The 26,069-nt window shown below is 45.0% G+C and overlaps 1 long non-coding RNA gene across 1 annotated transcript in view; it reads left to right on the forward strand.

Moving 5' to 3' along the window:
• Positions 1-26,069, forward strand: part of LOC145963033 (uncharacterized) — a 269,815-nt gene that overhangs the window by 132,583 nt on the left and 111,163 nt on the right. The window contains exon 4 of the long non-coding RNA XR_014436058.1: positions 15,388-15,465. This is a non-coding gene — a long non-coding RNA (uncharacterized LOC145963033). The remainder of the gene's footprint in view (positions 1-15,387; positions 15,466-26,069) is intronic.

The raw sequence follows: 26,069 nt of genomic DNA on the forward strand, positions 1-26,069 counted from the left end.
CATCTAGCGCCTCAACCTCCCGCGTCTCATCTCACGACACACCGTCGTCGTATCCCTGCGGTTTCGCATCGAGCGATACTGGCCTCATCCCCGATGATTAACGGCACCCGGGAGAACGTCGGTCGTCTATTATCTTCTGGTTGCTGGTACGTTTATACCTACTTGCTACTCGTAGCGTATATCAACAAGGAGCAAAAACAAAGGAAGATGCTCCGAAAAATGGAAAATGCTCCGCCAAAGAAATTCTGTTCCACGGAATTGACACTGTGTTCAGACAATGTTTCTGGTTGCAAAATTTTTCAACTCCACTGAAATGTTATTTTGTGAGCCAATCGCAAAAATCAATATTAACAGACTAACTTTTTTTCTGTTAAAAATACATTTTTATATTTAACGTGAACCGAGATAAGTCAAAGAGATATGTTTACATTAACATATGACTTTATTTATCAGATTTGTAGAGAAAAATTAATTCCGAAAAATTCGAGTTTAGAAAAATTAATCTCAAAATGGCAAGTGTCGAATTTTTACAACAGACTACTCTGGAAAACAAATGTACGATAGAGTCATCGAGTTTTACGCTGATTGTTTCGTCTCGGAGGCTTGCTGCACTAGTTAAATCCATGAACACTCGCGTGTGGTATCGACTTCGACAGCCAACTTCTCCCCGGGGTGCAAGTAGGGCTCAAGTTAAACACATGTTGCGCATTACTGGAGGATATTGGGAGTCGAGTGTATGACATTGGTTGTTTGTCTTTGAGTTATATGCGACTATTTTCGGTCTGTTTCTAAAGAACATTCCCGTTCCTTCGAAAAACAATTTAATTGAACATTTTATTTTATTGTCAGAAAATTCGACCTAAATCAAAAGATGTACGGAAATAGATAGTACGCGATATTTCTTATCGCAAGCGCGTTTTGCGGGCGGCAGTTTACACCTGCTACACGTATATGCACCACGCATCGTACATGTGTGGTTAAAGTAAAAGGGCGTGAAATTAAATATCAGATGTTGACAAATTGTGAGGCGGCGTCGCAGCAACGGATATTAATGACGCGCGGTAGAAAAAGCGCGTAACCCACACCGTCCCCCTTTTTCCTCGGGCTTACAGCTGCGGATGAAGAGAAACGATGCGGTCGTCAACCCCCTTCTTGAGAGAGTCAACTTATTCGTTTCATGTCGACGGTGCGATACGGGAAGAATTCCTAGAACTCTCGCTATCAACTCGGTCCCGGTTGAATATCAATAACGACGATACATAGAGAGAATGGTCCGGAAGCGGCACAGATGCAATATGTATTCCCGCGACGTATTCATGTAGCAAATACGGTCATGTTATGGCTATTGACGTGTTTCGCGGATATTGCACGCTTTATTTACCTGCGGACGAAACGCGAGCGCGGTTCTATTTTAGACTTGGGCGATAAAACGGCTCAAGTAGCTAGCGAAGATCGTTCGCGAAAATAGAGACACACGCGTTCCAGCGAACGACATTTCTCCTCGTTTGGGGTGATCCCGCCTCAAGGTCACGCGAGTTGATACCAACACAAAGTACATAGGCGCGTAGACACGCTTGTCGCGCGAACATCGGAAGAGGAAACTTTGCGGGAAGAGTGGAGCGAGAAAAAGGCCGACGAAGGGGGCAAACGCGGAGAGAAACGACGAAGATGGAGGTCGAAAGAAGTCTCCATCAATAACGCACGTCCGCGCCTCGAGACGTGGAAGACCGCAAGATTAATCACCCTTCTTCTCTCGCTTTCTTGCCTACGTTTATATCCGTACGCACGACAATCGGGAAGAGCTCTCCTCCCCTCTCTTTCTCTCTCTCTTTCTCTTTCGTTTTAGAGAGGAACGCTTCTCTCCGTCTTCCTCGTTTCCTTGAACAAATGCAGTCGCGGACTCGTGGGACTTATCGTCCCTTTATTATCTCTCTCTCTCTCGCGCTCGATTCTACAGATTTGTGCGCGCGTCCTCTCGCTCCGCATTCTTACTCGAGCGTATAATGGTCTCGACTGCGGCGACACTGTGTTTTCGGAACAAGAGAGTCGGTCGAATCGCGCGGCCAAGTCATTTCGTTTCTTTTTTGTATCGTGTTAGGAGAAGGGGATCGAATCCGCGTACGTTCATTAATAGTTGGCGACGTGAATGTCAATCAACCGCGGCTTTACATGACATTTCTTTTTGCTTAATTTCTTTTCTCGATTCACGCGGCGAAATCTTTCCATCCGAGACGAGAAAAGACTCTCGCGCGATCCGTTAAATATAATTAAAAATAATAAGAATAATGCTCGCGCTCGTATATATATGTATCGGTTCTTTGATGATGGTAGAAATAATTCTTTCATCGTTAGAGAGACGAGACTCTCACCATCTTGCGTTCTCTCCTTTCGGTTAGAAACGGATGCGCTCTTCCACTACCGGTTCCCCGAGTGTCGGACGATCAAACGAAATCATTGACTCGCGCTAAGGTTCTCGACGATATCCTTGTCGAAATTTATAGCCCGCACGATCGTCGCCGTTTCTGCGGCGACGTTGCGGGGTCAGGTTGGTAACGTAAATACGCCCTTCTTTTTCCACGGTAGTATCCTCATCGTACACCCAAGTCGAGGAGGAGAGTAAATTTATTGGAGCGCCAGGTACTGATAGAGACACTCATGAATAGATCCGCGCTTTTCGGGGATCGGTTATATAGAGAGGACGTGGGATATCCATGGGTGAGGTTGATGCTCGTAGAGAGGCGGGGAATGGTCGAAGGAGACTACTAGGTCTGCGGTGGTCGACGTACTCGAGAGAGCGCCCGTAAAGGGGGGCGGAGGGGGGAGGGTAGGACCTGCGGTGCGGCGGAAGGATGGTTTGGCAAGGCCATGAATATTTCGCCAGCGCACTTATTTATGCAATACTTTGCGCTGGCAGCTTTACGGCGGCTCCTTCTGTCTCTTTCTCTCTCTCTCTCTCTCTTTCTCTCTTACACACACAACCGCCGCCGCGCCGCCCGGGCTACCCCCGAGTAGCGCCCGGATAAATACGGCGGCGGTCCGTATACGTCCGATAATATATTACGTTTGAGCGTTTTCGAGCTGTTTAGAGGGAATCTACGGTGCCAGCGAGAACGACGGTGGCAGCGGCAAAGAGAGGAGACAGGAGGCGGAAGCATTTAGCTCGCAACCATCGCCGCCACCTCCGCTTCCACCCTCGCGTCATCCTCGTTCTCGCCTCTCTGCGCGCCACCCTCCCGAAAACTCGCCTCCACCTATTTCTACGCTACACCTATCACGACCACCACCTACCTACCTACCTATCTACCCCCCCGTGCAATAGTTTCCGAATAAATCCCCGATTCTCGAACGCGCCGCGCTGCTTTCCTGCTCGGATTTATCCGCTTCCTCCCCCTCTCCCCATCTACCTACAAGCCTGCACCCGCGCGCGGAATGCCCAGGCATAGGATAGATCGAGTTCTCGGTCTCCCACTTGGCTTCTCTCTCTCTCTCTTTATCTGCCATTTACATTATCTCTCCTATTCTTTCCTTCTCTACGACTAGCGATCGACTGTCCTTTCCCCGTTTCCTCCCGATCTCTCTCTTTCTCGCTTCCTCTCTCTCCTTCTCTCCCTCTGTCTCGCGGCGAGAGAGAAGGGATGAAGTGAGGAGGGTGATACGAGGCATTCGATGGAGAAGGCCCATAGGAGGGTGGCGGAGGGTTACCTCGTCGGCCATTACTCGAGCTACAAACAACCCCTCCGCGAAGCGAGGAGGGCCTTTTGTTGCGGCAATTGGCTAAACGGTCCGCCGAAACAAACGAGCTCCCGCTCGGAGATATATGCTAAGATCTCTTCCGATTTCCCTATGCGTGCCTCGCGCGGAAATGCACCGGATCGAAATATGCCCGGCGCGAATGGGGAAATGCAAACTGCGACACGACACGAATATCTGCGATACACGGGTCGCGATACGACGGCTGGATGACGCGCGACATCAAGGATGATGAGGGCGATGATCGCACCCGCTATTCATCGTCTCGTCTCCAGTCGCAACTTTCAACGCGGCGCGAGCGAAAAGCCGTGGCCGTTAGGAGGGAAAGGGGGTGAGGGGAAGGCGAGAGGGAGGCGAGAGGTGTGCGCGCCGCGCGCGCCGTTGTGATTGACAGGAGGCAATATGGCTGTGCGAAGGCTCCCTTTTGCTCTTTGTCGGCCGCGTTACGCAAGCTGTTGCACCCGCATCTGCGCATTCATGCAAAGTCAAACCGTCCGCCCGTCCACTCTCGTCCATCCGTCCGCACGTCCGTCCGTACGTCTCTCGTCTCCGATAATCGCTCTCGCACCGTTCACCGGGCTGCTGCTGCCGCTGCTGCATTTTTTCGTTCGCTCTCGGAGCGCGGCAGAGTATCGATTCCCCGGGGTTACAAGCCGGCTTCAAAGGTATATCGGCCGGCCTGGAATACTTCTGAGCCGGCTTGATATTGAAATACTACCGAACACTATCGAAACACCATCGACTGCTATGGAAATAACGATAAGCGAAAAGGGACAGATCCTGCGGGGACGTGATGAAAAAAAAAAGGGGAGGAAAAAAAATTGCGCTGCCCCGTTTTTTGCCGGGTCGGCGCAAGTGAAATGGATCGACGCGCGGATGGCCGGCGGATGCAAAAGCGTTTCTATTTTTTTCACCAAGTACGAAACTTTGCTTTACGCGGGCGAAACGCTATAGACGAACAGCGCTCGCGTCATGCTCGATTCCATTTGACTTTTTAGGGGGAGAAAACATTGCGTGTATAATAAGCGCGATATGTCTCTCGATATCTCGAATATTCGGATTATCAAAATAATCGTTCATTTTCGCGTTTTACTTTATGTTCTCTTCTCGCTGTTGTGGCCGCGAGTATATGCCTGGAAGTAAAAGCGTAATAAGTTCACGCTTTCAAATTGCAATGATAGATCATTTTGATATACGAGGATAAAAGTTTACCTCTCTTATGCGCCGCGGATCGAATACATATGGCTAGAATATCTCTTTCGACGATGAAATCACGCCAATTGGACATGCAACGGCCGTTATTCTTGGCAGCATCGCATTCTCGCAGATGTACGAGAGAGGACTGATTCACTCACCTCTTCGCCGCGTCCATGCAGATGCGGATGTTTCCATTTTCCGAATTGCGGATTCCGAAGTGACGGGAGATGAGAGCGAACGAGAGTAAAAGAGAGAGAGAGAGAGAGAGAGAGAGAGAGAGAGAGAGAGAGAGAGAGAGAGAATTACAGGTCGTACAAGATGACGAGGATAAGAAAGGTGGTTGGATCCACTGACGAGGAGACGGACTTTAGAATTATTGTGAAAAGAAGGCAGCACCGATTGACTGACGTCTCTATAGAGCCGCCATAAAGGTATACTAAAGTGGAATGAGCACAAGAGGGCCGCTCGTAACTCGCAAATAAATGCGATTTGAGGTAGAACGGAGGGAGGCAGCGGCAATAGAGAGATCTATTCACAAGGTCGGTCGAGTTCCAACGACCGAGGAGGAAATATTCACAGTGAGAAAATGCCACCCACACCGCCACGCTACTCTCGTCTCGTTTCGATGAATGGAAACGTTTCTTAGAATGGCATGCGACAGAATTTCCGAATTCTCTCGTTTAACTATATAATAATTTCTTCCGACGCGTCGTTATCCAAAAATCGACATTCCATATAAATACGGGGTCTCATTAATGCATTATTATTTAAAAAATATATATATCGATATTTCTCGCATTTTAAATTAATTTAATTACATTTCATGTAATTACTATAATAATCTGTTTAATATAATTATATATAATATATATTATAATATTAATATATATACAATCCTTATAATTTAATATAATTACATATACAATGTAATTATATTAATAATTAAATAAAAAAATACATAAAATGTAATTATATATTAAAATATTATAATATTTATTTTTCTAACATGTCAAATGTTATAAGTTGAAATAATTTGTCCTTATATTCGCACATTTGCTATTTAATCTCTGATAATCCGACACAAGATTAACGAAATTATCGCACGATATGGTTTGAAACAGCAAGCTTCCTCCCCCGAAATTGACCGCCCGTGGCTGGGATCTCGTTAACGCTCAGGCGAAAACATAGGATTAATTAATTGCGCGATGCTACGCGTAGTCTGTCTGGAGAACGGTAGGTGGTAATGAATGAAGGCGTTACAGGTATCCCGGACACGCTTGTAATCGTTAAACGGTAATCGCCGCGGGGCCGTTGGAACGAAATAAGACATCATGTGCAGGTGGTTCTCTCTGCACGCTCCCTCACTTTCTCTCTCTTTCTCTCTTTTTACGCATACACGTGTATCCGTAAATACTTGCGTACTCGTCCGTCCTTCGTGCTCGCGTCTCGCCGTGACATTTCACTTTTCTCAGTCGGATCCATTATTACATATATGCATGCACTCCCCGTTGCCATCTCTTCTTCCTGCACCTTCCTCTCTTTCTCCTTTCTCTCTTTTCCTCCTTTCGTCCACAAATGAAAATGTTTGGCCAGAGTCTCCGGGCGCACACAATCGGAGAGTCCGACACAAATATTTTCTGTGAGCGCTGAATCGCGCGCTATTACGACGGGCTCCCATAAATCATGGCGCTCAGGGTGGTCAGGTTCCACGGCCGGTTCCACGACGCTGCTCCCTGTCGCGTTGCGAAACGCGACTTTTGCGAATATAAGCTTTATTAAATACGTACAACTTGCGTCGGCATTTAAAGGTTGTCGTGAATGCTGCAATAATATAATTGACGACATAATTGATAAAACGAGTTAAAACTTATAATCGATAGTAACAAAATACTCCTGATCCATTTTTTAATCATCTTCATTACAATTAATAAAAATATTAAGCAGAAAAAACAATCAACAATTAAAGTTACATATTGTCCTTATTAATTGTCAATGAGATGATAAAAATAATCTGTCACGTCTTCTGAAGAACATCGTCTAGTAAGAAAGAAAAAAAAGAAAACTCAATTCCATCGTCTCAAAAATGTGTCGCTCAGCTAATTTGAAACTAATATGTGCAGCAAGTTCGTGCAGAGGAGGTTTAATGTCATATGTAAAAAATTTCTGCCAAAGTTCCGTTGAGAATCAATAGCAATAAAAGGCGATAAAAGAAATTACAAATATAAATTAAAAAATATTACATAAGCACGTTCAATCAATTACAAAAGACCAAAAAAGATAAGAAACATTATTGTGTTTACAACGTTTATTTTGAAAATTATTCGTATTAAATCCAGGCGAAATTATATGTCAATATTTTGATCGTCGTAGTAACGATAGCGACCATTTTCAGTGGAACGGCCTTGGGAACAATTTAATTTTACGAGAACGACACGGGTCGAATTACACCGTGAATACCTTGCAGAACCGCGAGCGCGAGATCTAATGGAAGCGGGAACTAAAACGGTCATTTTCTCTCTCTCTCTCTCTTCCTTCAAAAAGCTTTTAGCATTTCGTCAAGCATTAAGAACTTGACGAATTGACGACTTGAACGGGAAAATCACGAAAATTGACTTTGCAGTTAAAAAAGGACATATTTTTACAGCAAGTCTCTCCAACGTATCTTAGATTGCCCGATCATTATCGATAGTCTATTTTAGTCCAGATAAAGCCAGCATCGCGTTGCGAGAAGATTTTAAATGAAAACACCGTGAAAAACGTCGAGAGTGAAATCTTTTCCGCTTCGGGGCGCCAACAAAGAAGGATTCGATTCTCCCTTACGCGCGTATAATTTAGATCGCCTCCTCGACACGGGGTGAATCCCGTGGCAGAAGGAGTCATCATCGTTCACCGGCCTCCCGCTCGGAAACGTTTACGCCGTGTACTGTTCGTCAACAAAGGATCTCATTGTGGTAACGGTCACAACAGATCGTCCCCCGCTGTCACGTCGCATTCAACATCGTCACGAAGCTGGTAGGGAAACGTGGCTTTTACGGGCAATTATTTCTTCCCGCTGCAACGCGCGCGACTACGTCGTGTGACCTCGAATCTATCCCGTAGCTTGTAAGCAATGACTCTGCCACAAACGCGACGACGGAGAGATGCACTCGTGCTGAGAAGATTGTGCTGTTACCTGCTCGCTCTCGTTCTCGATTTTCAAAAGTGGGGAATCCGATTTTATGACCGCTCGTATTCTCCGCGTAACAAATAGGAAGTTGGTAACAACGATTCAATCCCGCAGTGAACTATGTGTATACAGTATGTACAGAGTGTATACAGAGGTGCGAAAATTATTAGATTAAAATGAAACACAAAGGTACGCGCACAATTTCTTAAATTCTTTTATATAAACTATTTTTACAAAATTGTATTATTTCCAATCATTTATATATTCCATTTTCTTAATTAGTAAAAATGTTATTTTGTACAAAACTAATATTTTATTATTATATTTTATCAAAAATAAAAATCGTCGAACTGATGACATGTACACTTATGCCCGCAAAAATTTTATACGCATATTCATTTAGATTATATTTTAATTTTGTGAATTTACATATGTTTCCTTTTATTTTAGTTTTATTGTGTGTGTTTTTTATACATTATTATTTATGTCGAATTTAATTTATTTATCGAAGACGTTTTTTGACTTCCATTAAAAGCCAAACGCTTTCGTTGTCAAACTCCACGCACGTGCTTTCTCTCGACTCGACATCGCGCGAAACGGTAGACTGTTCTTACCTACGCGGATAGGATCCAGCCATCTGTCAAAAAGTCAAAATATACGAAGGGTCCACCATTGTGCCGTGGGATCCTGCGGGATTGCTACTTAGCGTTCTCGTATATACCCGGTGTTGGCTATTATGAGCCCCGACGTAGTTCGCCTGTTTTGTAGAACATCTGTATCCCATGATATCCTACTGATTTCTATGTCCCTTCATCTCACCCGAGAGAAAGAGAAGAGGGGTGTGGGAGGGGTGGAGGAAAGAGAGGAAAATGGGAGCTCTCGGGCGCGGAGAACCAGCATGCCGGAATATATCGCCTATATCGGGTTAGCCGGGCTTGACTCGCACGCATCAATATACCGCGATGCACAATGGCATACGAGATGCGTCACAAACTCGACGTTGGATGCGCCGGAAAAGTCGGGAAACGCGTACGGGAATCGCATTGTGCCTCGACAAATCGGGGCATCGTCGTCACACGCGCCTCCTCCACACTCGCCGTACATCAGCTGTACAAGACCGATTTTAGGACGATAATTTCACGCGTGTTCCTACAAACGCAAGTTACACCGTAACGAATCGCAAACACGCATGTTGAGAATAGCCAGGGTTTGTATCTCGAAATTCGATGGCATTTTATGCGATCGAGATGTTCCTTCTTCGCTCTTCATTAAACACAAGTATATAATACAAACACACACGAAGCTCGACACAAAACGCGAATACAAGAGTCGTTGTTTGAAAGCTCGTTCGTGCTGTGTTTTTAATCGAGGTTGATCTTCGAACGGAAGATACTCTGGGCGGAGTTCCATTCGGTCGGCTATAACCCAATTTTATGTCCCTCCGGTTTCTGCTACGAGCGAACAAGTCTAACCCGGGTGGGGATAATTACCGATTAAAGAGATTAAATCCTGCGGGGTATCGATTCCACCGGCCTATAATCGAGGAGAGAGGCCTTCGTTAGGTGACTACGAAGGAGGCGAGCGCGAGGAGGAAAAGGAGAGCGGAACTCGCCTTTGTTTCTGATTTGAGGGGCATCCTTACGAACGGGTTAGCCGCACCAGTGATCACCGACGCTAATTACAGCGGATCAGTCCGGGCGAGTTTAAAACTCATTCCCCTCTTTTGAGCGGCGGGCAAAAGGGGCTTCTCGCCTGGCCGCCGATTGGTCGCTCGGGATGACACGAAAGTGCTCCAACATGGCGCCTTATCTGATTTCACTGTGCGAAAACTGCGGGGAAACGCGAAACGTCATTGTAACTTCCGGTCCGTTCTCTAGTTTATTCGATTAGGAAAATGTTCCCGTCGATTACATCCATTAGAAATAGCTGAGAAATAGAGAGGCTATTTTTCCCTCTCGCCGAGGGAAAAACTTTTCTTCTTCACGCGGCAGATGAAATAATATTTTCCTCCCTCCTTCCCGTCGCCTAGCTGGAGTATATATATGGAACAACGATGCGCGCGCGACGAGGACGGTGCGAAAATGCGAAGGAAGGTGACGACAGAGGGTGTATACGTTGGCAAAGACGTTAAATCAACATTTTTATAAACTGCTTAGTATTCATAGGCTTCGCAGGTGGAACCGCCTATAAAACGAAAACGAGAGGGTTCGATCTTCGCGGACGAGTTAAAATGGCACCTACACCGTATCCCGCGCGTGAGACGATGGCGGCTATAATTTTACAGCGACGATATTGTCGTCGTTCGAACATATACCAAATAAATCTAATCGATGAAAGTTTAAAATTGTTCTCCTAGAGCGCAGGAGCATATAGCTAAGAGAAGATTTATATTTCTTAATTTACAGAAAAGACAAAAATAGAGATGACATCGATATCATATGGCTCTAAGAGTTTTCTTGATATATAGATTGCGATTATGATTAGAATATCAAGACCAATGATATATTCAACATTGAATTTGCATCGGACGCACGCATCGCGAGTCGTCGAGTTTTCGACAGCAATAGCAGCAGATCGCAGCCTACTCAGATTTGAGGGAGGCTAAAGGGCGGTTAAAGGATAGCAGCGGAATAGGGGGAGGGGGTGTGGGAGGAGAGGCCGCCGATGGCGGTGGGTTAGGGTAAAACAATCACGCAGGGCTCATGCATGTTAATGCGTTGTTAGGGGCGCGTGAGAGAATCGGGGTTGCCTAGGATTGAATGCCCAATATCAGCGAACCGCCCTCGAAGCCCATACCGTTTTCCTCGATTCGCTCAGGAACCAATATCAATCTCGTCGTCTCTCTCGCCCGCGTGCATGCTATCACGCAAAAGCGCCCCGGTGATTGTAACTTCCCCGTTTGGTACAGCCCGCGCTTGTTCGTTACATTTTCATTTTATTTCTCCTCTCTCGCAGAGGAGAAAAAGAGAGAGAGGAGAGAGAGAGAGAGAGAAAGACGCTCGCTCGTAGAAATTTCTAAATGCAAATGATTGTTCCGCGTTGGTCGGAGCCAAGTAAGTCGTTGCACGTATGTATTAAAAAAGACGCGTCAATGTCGCACGATTTTATTCTATCGGAATATGTTTCTCACGCGGAGATAGAGTTTGAATAAACTTCGGTTCCACACCGCGTAAACTTTTCAAAAAAAAAAATAGAAAGAAATTCACATTATCGCGTTGTGAAAATTTGCATACGCGAATTCTCGAGATTGACACTGAGAATTTTATCGAGTAAAATACGAAATAAAATAAATGGTTCGTTTTTGGGATCCCAACGTACCCGAGAGCTTGTTACCGCTCTTCGGCTACTCACGGTTCAAGAACATATCGGCAAAGTGCCGCGAGTGGGGATCGGATGGAGAGTTAAGGAAACTACATCAACTACCGAAGGCAGTTGATACGAAACTAGTTTCGCGGCCTAGGATACATGCGGAGACTACACAGAGCGCGGGGTCTAGGACAGGGAGATGGGGGGTTGACTGTTTGCCCTCCGAATGGAAGTTCTGGAGGTTGAGGGTGGCCGCTTCGTGAAGCGGAGTGGTACTTACCAAATCGACACAGGGCCAACTCAATACATCAAAGACCTTATACCCAACAGCCCTGGTTATATGGACTACTCGCCTAGCTACCGGCGATGTCCATACATAATCATGGACCGTCTTTGTCCCTCGAAATTGATTTATTATTCAAAGTGACGCGTGTTTCACAATGTGTATTTACCACGATACGGTTTCGGGACCCGACGAAACACGTCGGGCTACGTAGGCCACCTTTGTAGCCGTCTACATACATGTACGATAAGAGGTAATGTGGGTCTTGCTGGCCAACGTGTACATATATTTCTCGATGATACAGGTCTCTCTTATGTAGAATATGGAGAAAAAGAATTTTCGCGCATCCGTACCTTCCTTCGGTTTCTCCGAATTTCAAACCGGGAAACAGACATTCGAGAGAATAATTTCGGTTTACTTTACTCAAAAATAAAATACAGTAAAATACAAAATTTAATAATTTAATTATCATCTCCACATAATAATGAATATTATAAATTGTTTCTTGTGAATCATTTATAACACACAAGTGTCCGAATAATGTCTCTTAATATTTCGTATGTGTATAAAGAATCTTTTAATTTAAAAAGTAATTTTTTTTAAATATACATAAAAAAAAAGATATCACACTCGCACGATATTAAGCTCGAGTGTACCACAAATCGCGTGTTCTTTGCGGCGGTAAGGAAAAGCGCTTGCTGCTCCGGGAGCCAATGGAAATATTGACAGAAAACAGCCGTACGAAGTTAATTAAACTCGCCGAGCTGTGTTGCCCGGGTACCTTGGTCGCGCCGGCCGGCATACACTTGGAGTAGTAATTTCCTGATTGTGTGTGCGTGGATCAGGACGACCGAACCGAGTGGACAAACAGCACGAGTTTCCCCAGTGGTACGTGTTTCTAACCCGAAATTGTGTCTTTCAACGCTGTGTCCACACTGTACTTTCGCCGTACATCGCCGAGCCTTTGGCTGATTAATTCTCCTCTTCGTCGACGTCATCGTCGTCTTCGACCGATCGGATAAAAAACTCTAGCTAATCTCTGTTTTAATTTGCCGTGCCATATCATTAAGATGGTGAAATTCAATAAGAATTAATCTAATTTAATTTATATAAGAATTGAGCTTCTATCTTGTATTTTAAATAAACAGTAGATGAAAAGTTTTCCATTTATTGTTTAAAGGAAAGAAACTTTTGGCAAAAATTAAGCAATCTCAAAAGAAAAATTTTAATCCGATTATGCTTAATATTTCAAAGTGGATTTTCTAAATTGAAAATTGAGATCGAAAGTGGAAGAAGAATTTTCAAGATAAAGGCTATAAATGACATTCTAGTCTTGACACTGGGCGAATTCCTCATACCATATTGCTGCATATCGACCGCCCTCTTACTTGTCACGTCGCGTCGTGTGTCGTAGGATTTAAAGCATATCGTCGCCCGTGCACGAATATCTTGCAAAGTAACGCCACGTCATGCTCGCGCCTTTCTCGTTCAAGCTCCAAACGGTCCAGCATCGTCTCCAGATGTAGGTATATCCTCTTTCTCCTCCGCTCTCCCTGTCCGCTCCTTTTAGAGCCTTTCCTCTCGCGTTCCCCTTGCCTCTCTTTCTATCCGACGTGTGTGTTTGCCCTCTCCCAGGATCCCCGTCTCTCAGGCCGGCTCATAATCCTGAGATATGAGCGCGTATTACGTGGAATAGTAAGTCGCGAGAGGCTACTGGAAGATGCGCGCGGCCAACGGTGTGAACTCCAACACGTATAAACGTCGAGGAGAGAAGAGAAGGGAAGAGAAACACACATGTATGTATATTATATTCCTAGATATCCGCTTGAAGACTGTGCGGCAAGAAGGGTAGATTACCTGTGAAATCTAAATCAAGATCACGAATGTCTTTTGTATTTCGGAGTAACCGGATAACAACTTCGAGACCCGGTATACGTACATTAGCCATGAGATTTACGGCGTAATTCATAGATAAAATCTCACGAAATATACATCGCGATTGACTCGTTGCAATAATTATCTTGACGCGTTATTAATTTGATGTAATAAGAAGCCGATATTTTTTTATTACAAGGGTCCAAGGTAAAAGATTGCTAGAGTGAATCGCTCGGCGGATAATATTGATATTAATGTACATTTATATGCCGTTTGTAAAGCGAGACTCTCTCTCCATTCAAGTTCCTTCGTACATTCGATGAATATCTCGCGAAACCAAAGTCGATATTAGAAACGCGATGCCGCTTCCTCGTGCTCTTAGTCAACATTTGACTCTGTGTATGCGAGAAAACCCGGGGAGAGATAGAGTCAAGACGATAGGCAGAGATGGACGCGTCCGATAAGATGCTTAGGCCAGGAACCAACCAGCCGGCTACCGTGCTGCGTCTTTTCCCGGACCACCCCAAGGGTCGCGAGCGAAGAGAATGGGCCAAGAAAGAAAGAGAGAGCAAGAGAGCGGGCCTTCTCCTCTAGGATTTCATCCGGGAGTCCTTTCCCGGGATATCGCGTGTAACTGGAATTATCGCCGCACAATGGACGAAATCCCCATCCGCTTGCCTCTTCATCAACCGCAGCGATCTTGCCGCGAGAATGATTCAGAGCGAGAAAGAAAGGTAGAGAGAAAGAGGGCCGCTGTGTACCAATAAGAACAAGTAGAACAAGCGGCGGGACGTCGCGACGGCGCGGATTCACATTGTTATTGTTGTTCGGTCTGTGACGTCGACCATGGAGGCAACCAGCGACACAATGAGTCCCGTATCACGATGGATCAAAGATTGCGAGCGGGAGGAAATAAAAGAGAGAGAGAGAGAGAGAGAGAGAAGGACGAAAAAGAAACAGATAGAGAGGCGAGCAACCGCAAGAGGGTGGAACTAGTGTAGGATGAGCGAAGCGAGGGTGGCGGGACGTGTCATAACTCATAACTCATAAGCTGAGAAACCCCATCCTCCCTAAATCTTTGCGAAACACACTGGCTTTGACGTTTAGCCCGAGCGAGGAACCGTTGTTACATTATGCAGCAGCGGCAGCGTCTTTCGCGGAGAGAAAATTCAGGAGAGAGAAAGAGAGTACGAGGGAGAGAGAGGGGAGAGTGGAAAGGTGGGAGGGGGACGTGGAGGAAGAAAAGGATGAGATGCCGGACGGATAAATCCTTTTTCGTCGGACGCGAACAATAAAGCGCCACCGTGTGCACGGTGGCAAAAATGGAGGGGGGGACGGGAAGAGGACCCCGATGCCGACTGAATTAGATCGCCGTATCGCCGTCCCATTCACGACGTAACCCGCGGTGCGGCCACGCGCGGATACGATATCATTTCTCGCAGGTGTGTTCCCGGTATTCCACCGAGTCGGTCCGTTCGCGAACGAGAGGGATTTTGTACGGCCTGATGCGATTAGGAAGGGACCGAGGAATTCTTTTCGAGAGCGCGATATCTCTCTTTTTCCTCTTTTCTCCTTTTTTTTAAATTTGCCTGCACAGCGGGATACCATTGTACGAGACTCAATTCTTTCGCAAGAGCGACGTCAGCTCGTCGGACTGGATATCCAACCTCTTGCCAAGAATTCATTAAATGCGCATTCTGTTCAAAACGAACTTTGGCATTCGCTCCTCTAATATATATTATATGATTTTAATACAAGCAATTTCCTCTTGTGCCTTCTTAAAGACAAAAACAAACTTTCTCATTTACAGGAGCCATCGGGGAAGAGGACCAAAGTGAGGAGAACGCGAGAGAGAAAAATGATCGACGAGACGAAAAAAAGAAGAGAGGTAAGTCGTGCATGATACGATTACATGACGCAGTCGGCTCCGGATAGCTCGGAGCATAATATTCCGAGAGGCCGCGTCTTCTCTTGCGGCGTTCGTCGCAAGCCCCCTCCCGGTTTGACCCGCGGGCCCGCCGGGTTAGATTCCTACGCGGTGCCCTCGCGTACACAATGCGAGTTATTGCGCAGCGTCCGCGGGTTCGCCGCCGGCGCCGGCGGCCGACTTGGTCGCATAAATCCTACCGAGAGTCGCGATCTCGTACGAGGCTTGCCTGGCTTCGAGTCGTGCCTCCCTGCCCCCCGTCCCGGTCTCTCCCTTGCCGGTACATTCGCGTATTGATTCCTTGCAATAGCGAATACTTGATTAATCCTTCCGGGAACGAAAGCTTTGTCCGAAGGGAAAAGTCCTTTCGTTTCGAAAGACATCGAATTTGCGGTGGATATTTTAATTAGATATGCGCAGAGGAGAAAAGAAATGTGTCTCTCTGTTTCGAAGAGATTAATTTTTCCGCGAGAAGAATCTGTAGCGTAGGGACGTTGCTCGTGATAGGCGGATATCTAATTTAAGGGCGGACACTGATATACATACACCGCCGCGGTTAAATGTATAGCGGCTTGACGATCCATTAACCGTAACCGATGAATGTCTGTTAATTAAGGCTATTTATATCAGTAAAATCGGGGGGAAGAGGGGGAGGGAAACGAATCGTCCGACCTATCTCCTCCATCCCACGTTCCGACCGCAACCGCTCTATTCCTCACCCTCACCTCACCGCGCAACCGCCTAAGGGCGGAAACTGGAAAGTTGCCATATTGGCGCGGACGAGGGCGCACGGAAGGAGGATCCGACAGAAGGAAAAAAAAGCGCGAGATTATCTCCCGGTTTCCCGCACCGCGGGATGAGAAGAGTCTACGCGCGAGGTCGCAAGCATCGCGCGATTATCTTATAAAAATTCACACGGGTCGCGAGGTACCCCCCTGTCTGCGTGTTACTATGGAAACTAGAGTTCTTTCGTTCGTGCTGACATGGTTCTCGCAGGAATAGAAGAGAAGCTTCGAAAAGCTGCGCGCTTACCGAGGCTCCTTCGTGAAGAAGAAAAAAAGGAGCTGATATCCTACGTTGGATATCCGCGAAAATTTCCTTCAGCTCTCTCTCTCTCTCTCTGTAATTTACGTCAAATGGAATCGAAAGAAGATTTGCACTCGTGATGTTTACAAAAATTGTATTATATTTTGTCGCATTTGTTATATCCGGAATGTGTTTTCGAAATGTCTTCCAAGTATCATCTCGATTAATCGAGATGATATAATTCATCTTGACTATTCGTATCGATTCACCCAGGTTACGTAGGGCTGTAAAGATTTGCTACTCGTTCATCTGTTCTACGGGGAAACTCGTGCCGTAAGATATGATCTTCTCTTCCCCTCTCATCTCACGGATATCATAATCTGACCTTCTCGCCGCGCGGCCCTATCCTAGTCGGATCGGAAATCGTATTCGAATGGTTCTCGAGTGAGACGCATCGAAGGTGGAGCCGTTCGGGAGGTAAGTCGGAGGAAACGCTCGAAGAGGTAAAGGCCAAGTGGCGAAGTCGAGGAAGGGGATCGCTAGGGAAAGAAGGACGCAAGGGCAAGTCTCGCTGGCAGATAATATACTTCACGAAGTACGCTCGTCAAACACAAGCGCGAGCAAGCGGAGCCCGGATATATTAGAGGATGCATCTCCATAAAAGTTGGAGCCGAGCAGCGAGTCAACATCCCCTCGCGTATAAAGAAGAGAGAGAGAGAGAGGCAGACTTGGCTGAGAAAGAACGAGAGGAGTAAGAGACGGGGCTCGCTTCTTTTTCCGACTCAAAAGACTCCGGGGAGGGATGGCGAGGAAGCGTCTTGCGGCAGCAATCACCGATATTGAGGGTTTCATTTCATCCCTACGACGGTAAGAGCCTAGAAGAGGCAGAGGGTGGTATAGTTTGTAGGAAGCGGTGAGTGGTAGGGAGGTAGGGGGAGGGGCATGACTCTCGAATCAGGGATTCCAAGCTGGTCCAGAAGAGTACGTGCTACCGGATGCACGGAACTATCTCTGTAGCTTTATCCTTCGCCGACTACATTGCGGAATTTGGTTGAGAAAGAGATAAAGAGAAAATTTTTCAGGAAAATTGTTGGTTTCAAAATATACACGCAGAAAAAGTCATAAATATAATTTATTAAATAAATTTCAACATTTTCTTGTACATCTCGCGGCACAATGTTTAAAATTGTTCTTAACTCTTCTCCTTTCGCGTTAAAATTTGCTTAAATTAAAGATTACAAAACTTCAAACACATGTTATCTACAGACAATTTATTGGACAATTTACTTTAATTAAAAGTTAATCCAATGGTTCTTCCGTTTGTATCCTATTGGCCTTAAAAATCGATCAGATCGTTTAAAGATACTAGGATTATCTGCAAATAATTAGTAACCCGACATTAGGCAAACCTTTTTCGCCACAAAGTTGCTTCTTACCTTGTTTGGTTCATTTTTTTTTTGTCAAATGGCAGAATTCTGTTTCGCTATTATTTCGAAACAAAGCGCAAGTCCTCTTGAAATTGACAGATATAAACAAACGATAAGTTTATAAAGACCTTCGATTTGCTAAAGATTCAAACGTGCAAGATACGTTGACAAAACTTGAAATGAACAACAACGTTGGTCGAGCATCTCTAAAGCTTTGAGAGTTTTCGCGACATTCCTAAATTAATTAGACGGAATGACACGATTAATCGAGACTGAAAAACAAGACTTCCTAAGTGATTACTTTTATTTTTGAGCGAATAAAACTAAAAAATAAAATAAAAATTAAAAATTAAAAATATCTGTATATATAAATATTCGAAAATAATTTTCAATAACATCCAACATTTGACTCAGTCGAGCAGGCTTGCAAAAGAACATCCGATTGAATTTCACTTGATAATTAAATACATCAGCGGCGCAAGGGGCAGAGGAGGGCAAGAAGGGCTTAAGAGAGAAGCGAGCGCGGAACAGAGGCCCGTTCGGGCAAAGTTAATCCCGAGGTAAGGAGTGTTTGGTCCTGCAAAAGAGATTAACGTACTCTCGTCGCGACAGGACGGATAGTTTCTACCTTCCGCCCCCTCCGCATCCCCCTTTCTCCTCGGCACGACAAATCACCGGGTTCCTTCGGTCGCGCAAGACCAGCTTCGCACTTCGCGCGCACAGCCAGTGCTCCCTTAATCCGTATTCATCAGCAGTTATAGGCATCCACCGGGCGCAGGGTAAAAGGCTAATCCGGCTGATCCGCGCTCAACTGTGAGAACGCTCGCCGCCACGCTTCTGGGTCATCTTCGAGAGACGTCCGTGCAGCTTTCCAAAGTAGCGAGTCGAACCGACCGGCGCGAATCTCGATCGATCTCGGTAAAAATTCTCCCTCCGACAACATGTCTTACGTATGAAAAAATAAAAAAAAATAAAATATCTGAACGCGAAAAATTTGTAAAATTAATTTCAATATATATCGTAAGATGTACGCGAAATAAAGCATTCATTCCGAGGAAGATCAACGAGTGATATCGAGATCCTTGAAAATCATTCGCGCGAAAGCGCGATACGGACGCAGCTTGAAAGTTCGAGGGAAAGATAAACCGGATGCGTTGGTAGACGACGTCGAATGGCAGATGGTTTCGCGCGCGGGTGTGCGTTTCCCTCTGGATATTTGTATCCGTGCGAGAGAGGACGTCGCGACGCGTGCGAGACGAAATAGAGAGAAAGAGAGAGAGAGAGAGAGAGAGGCGTCGTGCCGATAAATCAAATTGACTGGTGCGACGTCGGGTGCAGCCAGAGTCCGAGCCCTTCCTCTCCTTCCCCCTTCCGTTCCCCCGAACAGAACGGCGACCGTCCATATACAACGTGTCCAATCGCAAATCCCTTTAATTCGTTCCTTGCAGTATAAGTTTAATCCGAATTAAACTGCACGGGACGGCACATAAATTCGACCCTTGGCCGAGCATTAAAAGGAACGGCGCTCTCCGACGTGATCAGCTCTCTCTGCATCAAGTACCTCGAGTATCGCCGACGGGCCATGAAATCGCATCGTTTCGCATCGTACAGTTATTACGCGCGATATCGTGATTTTCGTCGCAGTGTACATTAGAACAGAACGGAGCCACACTGTGGAAAAGTCGCAGCGCGTCCCGGAATGTTGCTCCAATTTTCTCACATTTATGAAATCTAGAACATTTCGATAGATTTAATTTTTATATAGAAATTGAGCTTTCCCATTTTACGCTTTTCCCTCTAAATATATAGTAAACGAACAATCTCTCACTTTTTGGGGGTTTAAAAGAGGAGCTTTTGGCAAAATTCAATAGTTTCGAAAAAGAACCGACTGTATAAAGTATCAAAATAGATGTTGGATTAAAAATTAAAATGAAAAGTACGAGAAAATTTTCAACTCGAATATTGCTGCGGTATCGAAAATATCGATAAAAATACGCCACTGTGTAATACGTTATGTATATCTGCGAAAAAATCACGGGGATAAGCGATTTTCATTCATGCCTCGGTAATTTGTTCATTTCTCGGAAGCTCGAGAGAACGAGGGGAACAACAAATTTCGTAAACGTGTAAATTTCGACGAATTGCGAAACTGCGCTTTCATTGACGGAACGTCGACAAAGTTCCAAGAAATCTGCTGACGTTCTTGAAAACGATCAAGTTGCGTTACACAGGAAGTACAAGTTTCTGCATTAGTACACGAGGCCCCGGATCCAGGAAACAGGAAACGGCTTGCGAAACGTTGTCAGTATTTGGATTTCGGTGTAGTAAGCACACACGATAGTTGGAAACCGCGCGTTTCTCCTATCGACACATGTCGAAAATCAGACGCGTCGATAAATTCTTCAGGCATTGCCGTATGTATAAATTATTAAATAATTTAGAAAATTAATAATTCGCAACAGCTGATTGAGATTATTACGTTAAAAAAAAGAATAAAGGCCATCATTCTAAACAACTTAATGGCTGCGTGTCTTCGACGACGACGCGTGAAAAATGATCATTAAACAATGCCAGGGTGTCGCGAATGCTCGTAATGAGAGATACACGCGCGTATCGCAACCCGAGAACAGATCGTCAAGGTAGGGGGAGGGAAAGAGGGAGACGAATCCGTGTCGATACCGCTAGGGTGACTCGCCCGCCCTTTGTGCACTTTATGGGTTTGACATTACGTTATGATTATTCACGGGGTTACTGTGTTTTATTACCGTCATTGGCTTCGGACGCGCTGCACGCGTCACGCGCGGCCCTTACGTGACGCACCGTGCGTTTGTAAATGCGGCTCGTTTCGCGTTAAGCAAACTGTTGCCACCAGGTCGTACTCGGATTTTATTAACCATGCATGTACATCCATAACCGATATAAGCTCGAAAAAAAATACAGATTAAAAAAAATCGTTTCTTCCAATAATTAAGATACACTCGCAGATTTTTATTCGTCCTAAAATATACGATTATTTTAAATGTGACATTTTTTAATGCTATACATGTTATACACAATTACGAGAATTTTTTTTTATATTAGGAATATATTCTTGATGTCTGGTATTACATAAATAAGTCGGGTATTCGACCCTCGATGTCGCCCAAAAGCTGATGCTTCCAATTTGATAGCTTCGCCGGGAATATTGGTATCATATAGCAGTAGAAGAGGTACAAGCAATAATACGGGAGGCCGATCATATCAAACGCCGCGAGTCCGGCATACCTGAACTCATTCGTCGCATATCTATAGTATCCGGCTATCGATATGAGATACCTTCGGGGGGAGCGCGATTATCCACATAAGTCGGTTAACGTCTATTGCCGCCATACCTCTCGTGGAACTTCGTGACATACCACGTGGCTCTCCCTGCGAGGGTGAATCCGCTTGTGTCATGATGAATTCCTGGGTTCTTCCCATCGGGGATACTTCGTCGTGAGATTTTTCTGCGAATTCCAATCTATATCGGGCATCCGCAAATAAACTGTCCATTATTTAAAAAAAGACGAATGTTAAAAGTTTATTGCTAATTAATTTCTTCTTTTTTTATTCCATAAAGATAAATAATGCGTTTCGTAACTCATCTTACGCGATAGTTTCTCATCTACATCTATTATTGTTACGCAAATAAACGGCATAATTGTAATCGATTCCCAATGAATGCTCGGCAAGTCACACAAATATGTCGGATAAATAAGCAATATATTCGATTTATGTCTCAACGGTTTATTCTTGTATCATCAATTATTCCATCATACGCGATCATCTCGCGAAATATAATATCTCGTGACAAATTGACCGTCTATAATTATCCGGCGAGCGTTCACGAGACCGTTTCTTTAATATTTGACGGGGGTACAAAATCGTAAAAGGATCATCCGTGTAGTTGCGAGTGTTACATTTATTATTTGCCGACAAGTACAAAATATCTCGACCCGCGTGAGCGCGTCGCTCTCTCTCTTTTCCTGCGTCTTCGTTCTCGTTTGGCAATCAACCAAAAGTTTCCTAACGACGTGGCACGGCTAAACTTCGCCGCAGGTCCTCGAAGCTACAACCGTGAAAGTCTTCGATCTCTGTTACCGACAGCACGAGATAAATTTCGTCGTTGTCGTAAGAACATACATCTCGCAGCGTGGGCTCATCTGGAAACAACTACGATGTAGATGTAGCCTTTCGTTTCTCCGATCAACGACGTTCATCAATATCACGATATATAATCCATAGTTCTTGTCAAAAAAAAAACTCTCTGGCCACGTTCCGGAGAGATGCCTCGCCGATTAAACCGTTCTTACATCCTGGGGAAAAGTCTCTCTTATATCGTAGAATACATAATATTTCTGCCAGATCGGAAAGCAAACGACTCTGCGAATTCATCCAAACGTTTGCTCTTACTCTCAATTTTATAGTTTCTAAACGAATTTGATAAATTTAATTTATATGGAAATTAAGCTCCTATTTTGTATTTTAAACAGCCAGTAAATGAGTAATTTTCTACTTAGAGATTTAAAAGGACAGCTTTCGACAAATCTATAAATTAAATATTTTTAAAAGAGAATGATCTGATTGATTTAAAGTATCAAAATAGGAGGTAGAAAATTGAGAATAGGAAAATTGAAAATAGGAGAAAAATATCAATTCGAATATATCTTGACAAAATTATTCACAGAATTTTAACGTATGATACAATCAGCAATATTTTCGGAGAGAAAGAGAGAGAGAGAGAGAGAGAGAGGAGAGAGAGAGAAAACACAAATATCGGTTCGTATAAATTTTCTACATCGATATTTCTTGATACACTATCGTGCTCCGTCTTCGGAGAATTTAGCAAGGTTTCGTTTAGTATTAACGCTACCTGATACATAAGCTCGTATATCTTAAACGGCATCGTTACGCATTATAAGCATCGTAACAAAATAACTAAGAATTTGCCACGCGCACAACAAAGTTGTGCGGTATAAAACATAGTATAGTCGAGAATTATCGTCATTATAATATGATACCACCATGATATTTAAAAATAGTTTATACGAGATATTATTATATATGTAGAAGAGAGATATATTTTAGAAAATTCTAGGAATGACACATTTTAATAGGTAGAAATTTATATAATACCAATTTAAAATAGATCTTATTTTCGGAGCAATCGCGTTATTATTTTTATTCCGTCTCTGATGAAATTTCATATTTAACTATAATCGGATCGCGCGCACAGAAATACTCGTTTTTCTATATTTTTTTCTTATTTTATTTCCATTGTCGCTTTAATCGTACGACGGGTATACGCGCGAGCGTATACAATGAGAATGCGGGTACACAATGAGACCGGAGGGACGAAGAAAGAGTAAGAAGAAGAGAGAGAGACAAAGAGAGGGAGAGAGAACGACGAGAATAAGGGTCGGAGGTCAGTCGTATTAATATCGCATATCGGACAGCCATGAGTAGACCCGCTGGGGCCGTCCATCGGGCCGATATGAAATCATCGCGTCAGGCGTGGGAGTGCTTCGCAAATAGTAGAGCATAATTGGAATCCGTCCGGCAAACACGGCGTGGGCGCACTCCAATCAATCGGTCGCGACGTTTTCTTTCATCGACGTGGCGTCATCGGTATAGTTTGGGCGCTGAGAATCGGCGATGTAAAAGGGCAATGAAAAAGCGTTCTTATTATAGTTCGAGACTACTTTTAATTAATTCAACGTCAAGAGAGAGACAGAGGGAGAAAGAGAGGGAGAGAAGGAGGGAGAGAGAGAGAATTTGACATTTCGTAACGCGAAATAAATTTACGGGAATGGTAAAGAGAGCAATAAGAGACTCGGACTTGCATGCGAACGGCAATCAATCATAAGGTTAAACGAGCACTCTTCTCGCGGGACGAGGTGGCGACCATGTGTGCGTCTCCGAGGAGAAAGAATTTTTCGCGGAAAGAATTAGAACGCCCGCGCGCAACGAGTCACACGTGTTCCCTCCCCCGTCCCTCCCCTCCTCGAAGGGGAGATATCTTTTCTCTGTTTCGGACGTGACGATCGTCTCCTTCGACCGGCTTGCGGATATTTCGAAGTCACGTCGGTTAGTCGCGCCCCCTCTCTCTCTCTTTCTCTCTCCGCCTCTCTCATAATTTCCTCCTTTCTCAGCAATTTCCGAAATTAATAGCCGGCTAAGTGGCGGTTAAATTATTGCCTCGTAAATATCCACGCGCCCTCGCCACGGATCCCGTTTCTATCTACGAGGGTACCAGGGCTCCCCAATTGTCCTCCCGTCGACATTTCTCTTCTCCGCTCCACGCATGTCGCGAGTCGATCCCGATCTCCGAGCGTATCAAGTCGGCGTATCTTGTACAAACTAACGCGCGACTTTCTCTCCCGTAGAGCACAAGCACGCTCGAATAATCAAGTTTAACGATTCCACAAAGATTAAGTACTCTCGTCGCACACTCACGCTATACGCGCTGTAACCGAGCGGGGTATATACGCTATTAAAAATCCGCACGGCATTCACGCGGCAGCGCGGGCGCACGGTGGTCTCTGAAAGGAAAACCATTTATTATCTTTCTGTCAGGAGGGTTCCCGATTACCGCTGCATCGGCAGGAACGGTAACGAGCGCAGCAATTACCGCAGTTTTTTTTCTTTCTTTTTTTTTCATAGAGCGATAGAGCGAGAGCGAGACGCCAGGAAGCCAGGCGTCTTGGCAGAACAATGGACCGCGCTTGCACTTGCTATTGAGATAATTCTCCATCTCCCTGGCACGTAGCCGAGGTTCCTGCGGTCGGACATTTTCTTATACCACGGCGAGATGATAATTTTAACAATTTATATATATCTTGCCTTCGCGCCGTCTCCCGACGACATGTCGAAGCCTCTTCCGTCATCTTCATCGAAATTTACAGTTTTCGCGTTTCTCGTCTTATTAGATTAATGATTCTGTGACTTTTCCAGCGATCGTATACCCTCTTCTTGATTGGAAAATCCCACGGATTAATCATCACGCTTTGAATATCCGTTCATGATTACATATTGATTTCGTATCCATGCGCAGGCATTTCAATTATCGAATGATATCGATGTCAACGATAATTAACGTCCAATTGAGAAATCAGGAACTAAGGATCCGCATGAACCTCTCGAGCGAGTCATATCTCAATAGATCGGCTTAGACACCCGGTGCTGTTAGCTTAGTCGGTTCCCTCGCGGCGTCCTCCATTTTCTTACGGCGCCGCGCAGACGATAATTCCGACAATTAGATCGCGGCTATACGTTACGTGCTTTTTCCACGGCGAGGATGGCCAGGAGGGTAGCGGAGGGAATACCGACAGGGGGATGAGAAACATGGCCGCACGGGCTAAGCGTCTCCACCTTTTTATTGTGAGCGCCAGAGGCAGAAGGCAGAATGTCTGTCTATGCGTGTGTGTGTGTGTAAAACTGAGAAAGAATGAGAGAGAGAGAGAAAGGGAGAAACGGAATAGAGGAGATGCAGGAGAAGAATGAAAACGGACAGGAGAGAGATGGAGAAACAGCGGAGGGAGAGGAGAGAGACTCTCTCGGAGCCACCACCTTGTAACTGGCTGGCTGGTTGGCGGAACAATCCGCCTGCACACTTATTCCGCTTCGTCGTGCGACGGGTAGGTAGCATTTATTTATCGACGGTTGCTGCTGAGTGGCGCTATTTTAATTGCGCCCTTATACTCACCACCGGGCGTTCCGCAGGATCACCACGTCCCTCGCCTCCTCCTTGCATCTCCCCATCTCACGATTCTCTCTACAAGTACATTGCTGGTACCACTAAGTATGTTATCGCGTATTCCGAGGCGTCTCTCCCCGTTTGCTCCATCAACGATAACAATAACAGAGAATATCAACCTGTTTCTTGCGATGATTCGCTTGATTTTGCTGAGGAGACATGACGTGATAAGTACAATCGAGGATCGTTATACAATTTTTGTCGATTTCGCAAAAGTTGACGGATAAAAAATCGTTAATTAGGAGAAAGACGTTTCGATAAGAAGGAGTTGAGTTGCACGAGAGGGCTGATGATGATAAACCGCGCATACATCGCGCTCGGATAGATGCATTAAACTA

The sequence above is a fragment of the Camponotus vicinus genome, unplaced genomic scaffold (genome assembly GCF_025532165.1).
Source record: "Camponotus vicinus isolate PSW18456_S1 unplaced genomic scaffold, iyCamVici1.0 SCAF_12, whole genome shotgun sequence".
In the NCBI taxonomy this organism is placed as follows: Eukaryota; Metazoa; Arthropoda; class Insecta; order Hymenoptera; family Formicidae; genus Camponotus; species Camponotus vicinus.